Source organism: Condylura cristata, unplaced genomic scaffold (assembly GCF_000260355.1).
Source record: "Condylura cristata isolate star-nosed mole 26May11 unplaced genomic scaffold, ConCri1.0 scaffold00041, whole genome shotgun sequence".
In the NCBI taxonomy this organism is placed as follows: domain Eukaryota; kingdom Metazoa; phylum Chordata; class Mammalia; order Eulipotyphla; family Talpidae; genus Condylura; species Condylura cristata.
This window is the reverse complement of record NW_004567142.1, coordinates 4,516,054-4,523,777: the sequence shown is the minus strand read 5'-3', so window position 1 is coordinate 4,523,777 and position 7,724 is coordinate 4,516,054.

Sequence of the window (7,724 nt, the reverse complement as noted above, 5' to 3'; positions counted from 1 at the left end):
TACTCAGCAACCAAAAAAGAGAAACACATGTCTTTTGCAGCAACTTGGATGCAGCTGGAAAAGATCATGCTTGTGAGATAAGCCAGAAAGAAAAGGAAGAATACCAGACGGTTTCTCTCATAGCAGGAATATAACAGAACAGACCAGAAAATAATGATAATGATGAACAGCCATATAGCAGAGACATATTGTGGGGGTGCAGTGGGGAATGGGATCAAAACGGGGGGGGGGGGGGGGGAGGGAAATGCACTGGACTGTGGTGATGGCACATGGTGATCTGGTGATGGGAAGCCCAAGGGGATTGCAACTGAGATGGAGAAATGCACAAAAATATGTAAAAATAAACTATTATAAAATTTAAAAAAAGCATGTGTGTGTATAGTGTATATTATAGAAATGTAAATATAAATAAAGGAAAACGAACTTGGAGCCATGGAGCCTGGGCAAATAACAAATAGTGAGAGGCTGCTGCAGGTCAAGTGTCAGCGTTTGCAGGAGCCCAGCTGTGCAGGGGCAGGGACTCAGGTGCCGCCGGAGGCTGCAAGCAGCTCATGTGTCCAGCACACGGAGCCATATTTGTGAAATGAGGGCGCAGCCCACCAAGAGGACCCCGGGATGCGTCTGTGAGCCGAAAGGGCTACAGGCACTCCGCTAAGGAGCCTTCCCAGGGAAGCATTCGGTGAAGGGAAGTCCGGGCCGAACGCCGACAACTTCCTTTCTCTGTGTGCTTCATTCCTGCTACAACTTCTGTTTTCATCTCTTCAGACCTGCCTGTTTTTTGTTGTTGTTGTTTTTAATGATTTATTTATGTGTGCATCCAAGAACGGGGTACAGGCCAGAGGTTCAGGGAGAGAGGATTCACCGGAGACAGAGTGGGGAGCAGAACAGGTGGGCTGCCCAGCGACACTGCCCCAGGGGGCAGCCGGGAGACAGGAGGGATGTTATAGGGCAACCCCAAGGGAAAATGGGGGGCATGGGCCGAGTGCTCAACCAGGCCTTCAAGACTCCGGCAAGCCCCAGACCAGGCCCCCAGGGGAAAGCTAAACGAGGTTCAGCTACAAGGGGAAGGGGCTGGGCCTGCACACAGAGGGACCGGAGGAAGTGGCGCCTGCGCCCTACCTGGCGGCCTTGGCGCTGGGTGGGCCTGGGTGGGCCTCGCTGGCCAGGCAGGTCCCAGCCCCACAGGCCCTGAGCGGCTCCGCTGGCAGCTAGCTCCGCCCCCAGCTCCCAGCAGCCCCCGCCCGCCCCAGGTGTGAGGCCCTGGCGCAGGTGTGAGGCCCTGGCCAGTCGCTGCCCCCCCCCGCCCCCCCGTTGAGGCGCTGGCGAGTCTCTGGCGGTCTGGGAGCTCTTTGGCACGCCCTGGCACCACCCACAGTTCTCCCAGGATACTCAGTTCCCCCAACAACACCTCCATTTTTCTCATTTCTAAGTTGTGACTTGCAAATCGCACACAGGTTTTCAATTCATCTGAAACAGACCAGGTGACTGGGCCCCTTGAGAAAGGAACTGGGCCAGGTGTTGGGAGCCAGACAGCAAGGGCCACCTGAGGGTACAGTGGTAGCTCCAGTGGGGGGTTGGGGGGCCCACAGCTGCAGGAGCCCCTCCACCTTGCGGGTGCCCTGGCCGTCACCGCTGTGTGACCGCTGGGGACAGTCCCCTGGGGCCGATGCTGTGCAGTTGGCTGGGGCTGGAAGCGCCAAGGGTAACTGAAAACTGGGACCATCACTGCCCTGACTGCCGGCAAGATGCAGCGTGGAACTCAGGCAGAGACCCTAGCCTGTGCCCAGTCCCTGGGCCTCCTGCCGCTCCCTTGGGTGCCACTGCAGTTCGATCCCCGGCCAGGGAGTGACCCGCAGGGCGCAGCAGACCTCTCCTGTCTCCCCGCTGCCCCCCTCAGCAGTGGGTTTCAGTGGATCCGCCTGTTCTGCTCCCCACTCTGTCTCTGGTGACTCCTCTCACCCCCTGCATCTCTGGCCTGCACCCCAGTTCTTGTATACATAAATAAATAAATCTTTAAAAGAAAAAAAAAGGTGGGGAGTGGGAAGATGACCTTCATTCTAGAGATCCATCAGCACAGACTCCTCAGCGGGGGCAGAGAGACGGGGTGCCCGGTGCCCTCAGGGGAAGAGGCTCTCCGGGCACCAAACAGCTGCTCATCTCATTCCCAGCCGTTACCCCTGGAGCATGACAGAAACGCCGAGCCAGCAGCTGTGGGAAAGAAATAAACCACCAAAATCTGTTCACACAATTCCGTGGGCATGACGATGTCTACCGGACCCAGAACTCCGGCTTGATAAGAGTCAGCGTGCAGGGGGTCCCAGGCCTGGGTCCTCAGCCTTTCACGTGTTCAGCTTCAGGTGGTGGGTGAACAAAGTCTAATCTCTTCTGGGTCAGAAAAATCACAGGAAGTGTCAGGACTGTTGAATCCAAACGTTGGTCGGGAAGGGGGTGCCAGAGAAACATGCTTCTATCTGTGACCCCAGCCCCTGGAGACCAGTTCAAAGCAAGGAAATGTTTGTCAGCCCTTGGAGACAGTTAAAGCATTTGTGAGAGTCTGGTCATATTCCTGTTTTTCTTCTATTGCAGGCACTTAACTCATTTCAAGGATTCTGAGTTACCAGACTTGTGAAAAGTTCATTGATTAAACTTGCAATCCATGTTCAAATGTTTGGGGGAAGCTAAGATTGTGAAAGTCACCACAGCTTGCTATTTTTATCTGTGGAAGTCCTCTGTGAGTACTTAGAGGAGACAGGACTGTTTAAAAACGAATTAATCATTACCAGAAACCAAATAGTTGTCAATATTTCTGTCTGTACACAAAAGCTCTTCTGACATGAAAACATCTCACCACAACCTTCTCAACACGTGGTTGGGCCTTCAGCTGCGCTCTACCTTGTGTGTGGTACGGGAGTTAACTCGAATTAAATCAAGGATTGACGTTCTGGAAGCAAATTCTTAGAGGACAACAAAGGAGAGCATCCACTTGGGGGATGCTAGAGAAAGCAAAAGTAAAAACAGATAGCTGGAGATCATCAGGAAGTCAGTGCTCTGGGATCCGGGTGGCAAGGGGTTAGGTCTTGGCACTATGAAGCCCCCCGCAGCTCCTGCAGCATGAGTTCGATCCTTGGCCGGGAGTGACCCCCCAGGGCGCAGCAGACCTCCGCTGTCTCCCCGCTGCTCCCCTCAGCAATGGATTTCAGTCAGTCTGCCTGTCCTGCTCCCCACTGTGTCTCTGGGGAGTCCTCTCAGCCCGGCCCCCTGCATCTTTGGCCTGGACCCCAGCTCTTACATGCATAAGTAGATAAATCTTTAAAATAAAATAACAAATGTCGGTGAGGATGCAGGGAGATGGCCGCTCTTGGCCAGTCAAGGAGTGTGCAGGTGAGGGTCACTCAGTTTTGCTCAGGGTTCTCCGGAGAAACTGCAATAGGAGATGGATGGACCGACAGATGATCGCTAATCGGGAGACAGAGGATAAATGAGAGTGGCAGATGGGAGAGAGGGGAAACGTGCCTATGGCACCGGCTGGCATGGTCAGTCCCTCAGCCTGCCAGTAGTGTGGTTCATTCGGAGGCCAGAAACCTAACCTTGGGGGAATCCCTGGTTTGAGCGCTGGCACTGGAGGAGAGCCAGCTGCCTACCCTGGCAGGGCCCAAGTGGGCTGGGCGTCCATCCTTGGGTGTTAGTTTTGTTTTTTTTTTAAGATTTATTTATGCACACAAGAGCTGGGGTACAGGCCAGAGGTGCAGAGGTGGTGAGAGGCTTCACCAGAGACAGAGCGGGGAGCAGAACAGGCCGACTGACTGAAACGCACTGCTGAGGGGAGCAGCGGGGAGACAGGAGGGGTCTGCTGCAGGTCAAGCCCTGGCGGGGGTCAGACTCACGCTGCAGGGAGCTGCAGCAGCTTCACAGTGCTGAGCCGTGAGCCACAGGGAGGCCCCCTTTTATAATGTTTTTTGATGGAATTATTGTGGAAACTATTGCCTTGGGGTCAGACTGAGTTGATCTTCCAAGATCAATAATCCTCTCCGCCCCCACCTCTGGCCGATAATCTTTTCTGCCTCCACCTCAGCTTCCGGGGATTTCCAGAGCTGTTCAGTTGAGACTTATTGATCCTCCCTCTGTCCATCTCCAGTGTCTCGCCTTGTGAGACCCTCCATCCTCAACTTTTCTACTCTAAGCTTTCATCAATGCCACCAAAAGTCTAGTCTCCACCCTTCACCAAATGATGGCCCCCTCGTGATCACCACTAGGTGCTCACCATTGTCGCATAGCCTAGGAGTTAGTTTCTTTCTTCCCTTGTCTTGCTGCTTTGGCTCCCACGCAGGGGCGAAGCCATGCGTCTGCCTCCATCTGACTCAATTCCCTGAACACAAGACACCATTCTGGTTGCTGCAGCTGCCAAGGTTTCACCCTTTTCAGAGGCGAGCAGTAGCCCACTGTGCACACACACCACGTCTTGACCCCCTCGCCATGGGTGGGCTCTTGGGTCACTTGCTACTCCTGGCTGCATGAGGACCGCCGTGTGCATTTTACCTGCTTCTCTACAGGCAGTGCTGTGGCGGGTCTGAGCTCGTGTGGCTGGGCCGGCCTCACCCCTGAATTGCTCCAGAACCTGGTTCTCCCCAGGCTGCTCCCCATGAAACACCCCATGTACTCTCTGCCTCCCAACACCCCCCACCCCATCAGCACCACCGTTTCCACTTGATGTTTCTGAGTTTTACCACTTGACATTGATATAAGTCATAGACAAGATCAAGATCAAATCAAGGTCAAATCCCAGAGCGCAGACCTTGCATGTCTGGTTTCCTTGTGCTTAGCAGCTCCAGGCAGGAGACTCTTTTACATTCGTCCAGGACATGCAGTAGAACCTTCCTCCGTTTTAAAGCTGTGCATCGGGGCCCTCCCTGGTGGAGCAGCGGGATGGAGCGCAGCACTGCGAAGCCAGAGCTGTGGCAACTTCAGTAGAGTTCCATCCCTACCCTGGAGGTGACCCACAGGGCGCCGCAGACCTCTCTTGTCTCCCCGCTGCTCTCCTCAGCAGTGGACTTCGTCGATCTGCCTGCTCTGCTCCCCGCTCTGTCTCTGGTGAATCCTCTCACCGCCCCTGAGCCTCTGGCCTGCACCCCTGTTCTATATGCATAAATAAATAAATAAATAAATAAATCTTAAAAAAAAAAAAAAAGACCTGTGCGTCACTTGGTGGAATCTTCAACACCTGACTTTCACTCAAATTGTGGCCTTTGAGTTCCGCAGGGCCGAGGTCTTTACTAGAAACACAGGTCCCTGTTCTGCTATCACAGATTCCAGGAAACCACATTCCAGTCGGTCCTGTTCTGAGTTCACTTCCTCCTTCTAGTCCTGTCTTCCCTCTCACTCCTCTCCTCCTCTCCTCCCCTTACCTTTTCTTTGCTGTTGTTGTTGGGGAGGGGGGAGGGCTGGAGATCTCTCTTCTTTGAGTCTGTCCATGAATTTTGGAAGGATGTTTGAGGAAATGCAAGTAAGAGCAGCAGTTGGTTAAAAGTAATTTTGTGTGTGTGGTGTTTTTCTTTTTGTATTGTCAGTTTGTCACCTTAGACAGGCCTCAGCAGTACCACCTTGTAAATTCACACCTGTATACACCTGTATATCCTGCTTTACGCTCACCGCCAGAGTTCTAGGTTTCAGTCCTCCCTGGCGGCCTAGGAGTCGAGGAGTGGAGTCGAGGGGTCGAGTCTCAGCACTGTCATCACTGTGACCAGCGTTCGATCCCCGGCCAGGGAGCTGACCCACGGGGCGCAGCAGACCTCTCCTGACTCCCCGCTGCTCCCCTCAGCAGTGGATTTCAGTCATCTGCTGTTTCTGCTCCCCACTCTGTCTCTGGTGGGCTCACCCCCACACCTCTGGCCTGTACCCCAGCTCTTGTATGCATAAATAAATAAATTTTTAAAAAGTTCTTTTCCATTGAAGGGCTTATGCACGAGAATATGTTTTGTGTTGATATGTCAGATGGCAGAGACCATTTAGAGCAGGTTTGGCAGTCCTGGAGTGCCCCTCACCATGCCCTGTCACAGCGTCACGTCATCAACGTCAACCAGCCTGCAACGGCCATTGGTTGACTCAGCGATTGTGAAACTGGGGCTACAGGGACCCCCAACGCTCCCAGCTCACAAGCATTGCCCAGATCCCAAGTGTGCGCCTCATGCCCAACGCTGTGTCCGGGCAAGTTGCATGCGAGCTTGGGACCATGATCCTCTGAGATGCGCCAGGCTTCGTCTTGGTGGGGGTGCGTAGTGATACCTCAGCTGGTCTGTTGCTAAGCACCCTTTGTTTTCAGTAGGACAAAGCTGCCTTCTAGTGAAGATGAATAGAAGCCAAACCAGATTGATCTTGGCAGGAACTGTGGGGGCTGAGGTTGAGGGTGAGCAGGATTAGCTGCTGTTGGCAGGAGATGGGGAGTGGAGCCCGCTGACTCTGGTAGAGGTAACCTGGCTCACCAGTTGGCTTCCTACTACCACCGGGAAACAACACAGGGCAAACTTTAAGAACTGGGAACTCTGTCCTGACGGAGGAAATCCCTAAGTGAGCTTCCATGTAAAGTTGAGGCCCGTGAGGTGGTGATGGGCAGCGAGATCGACAATGTCCCCCCAGGATGCATATCTGCGTGGACTCGCCAACCTTGACCTGATTTGCAAAGTGCGTCTTTGCCACTGTGGCCATGCTGAGGTTGGTGGATGGTGCCAGGACCTTTGGCAGCAGCGTGTACCCGGTGACCTTGGACCGGAACAATGTTCCACATTCATGCAACCTCCATAAAAAGGTGAGGTCATACTGGATTAGCCTGGCCCTAAATTCTATGACCACTGTGCTTTTTTAAAATTTATGCACACATGAACTGGGGTATAGGTCACAGGTGTGGCGGTGAGAGGACTCACCAGAGACAGAGTGAGGAGCAGAGCATGCAGATTGACAGAAACACACTGCTGAGGGGAGCAGCAGGGAGACAGGAGAGGTCTGCTGCGCCCTGTGGGTCACCTTCCTGGCCGGGCATCGAACTCCTGCTGCAGGGGCTGCGGATGGCTTCATAGTGCTGTGCTTTAACCTGTCGCCCCACCAGGGAGGGCCCAACCGGTGTTGGGCCCAACTTTTTTTTTTTAAGAGGAGGGGAATTAAAGCATGAAACCATCAAGACTAAACTGTAAGCACTACCGTGTTTATAAGAGCTAGGACACCGGCAGCCTCACTGCCCTAACAGATGGTCGGGTGGAGGAGATGGGGCCTCTTCACAGGCTGCAGAGACAAAAAGTAGCTACTTAGAGCAAAGTGGTGGGACTTCGGGGCATGAGGTGGGTCTAAAGCAGATCAGAGCGCCCAGACAAGTGGTGGATGCTTGGCCAAAACAACACAGATATAAAAATGAACAGATAGGATCAGACCCGGTGAGGGGGAGGAGAAAGGGATGGGAGGATATAAGGGGGGAAAGGCAACATCGTCATTAAAAACAAGTGAAGTGGGGACCCTTCCTGGTGGCGCAGGGCTTAGGCTCAGCACTGGCAACCAGTCGCAGCCCCTGCAGCCTGAGTTCAGTCCGCGGCCAGGGAGGGACCCCAGGGCGCGGCAGACCTCTCCTGACCCACCCGCTGCTCCCCTCAGCAGTGGACTTCATCCATCTGCCTGTTCTGCTCCCCACTCTGTCTCCGGTGAATCCTCTCACGGCCCCCACACCCCTGGCTTGTACCCCAGTT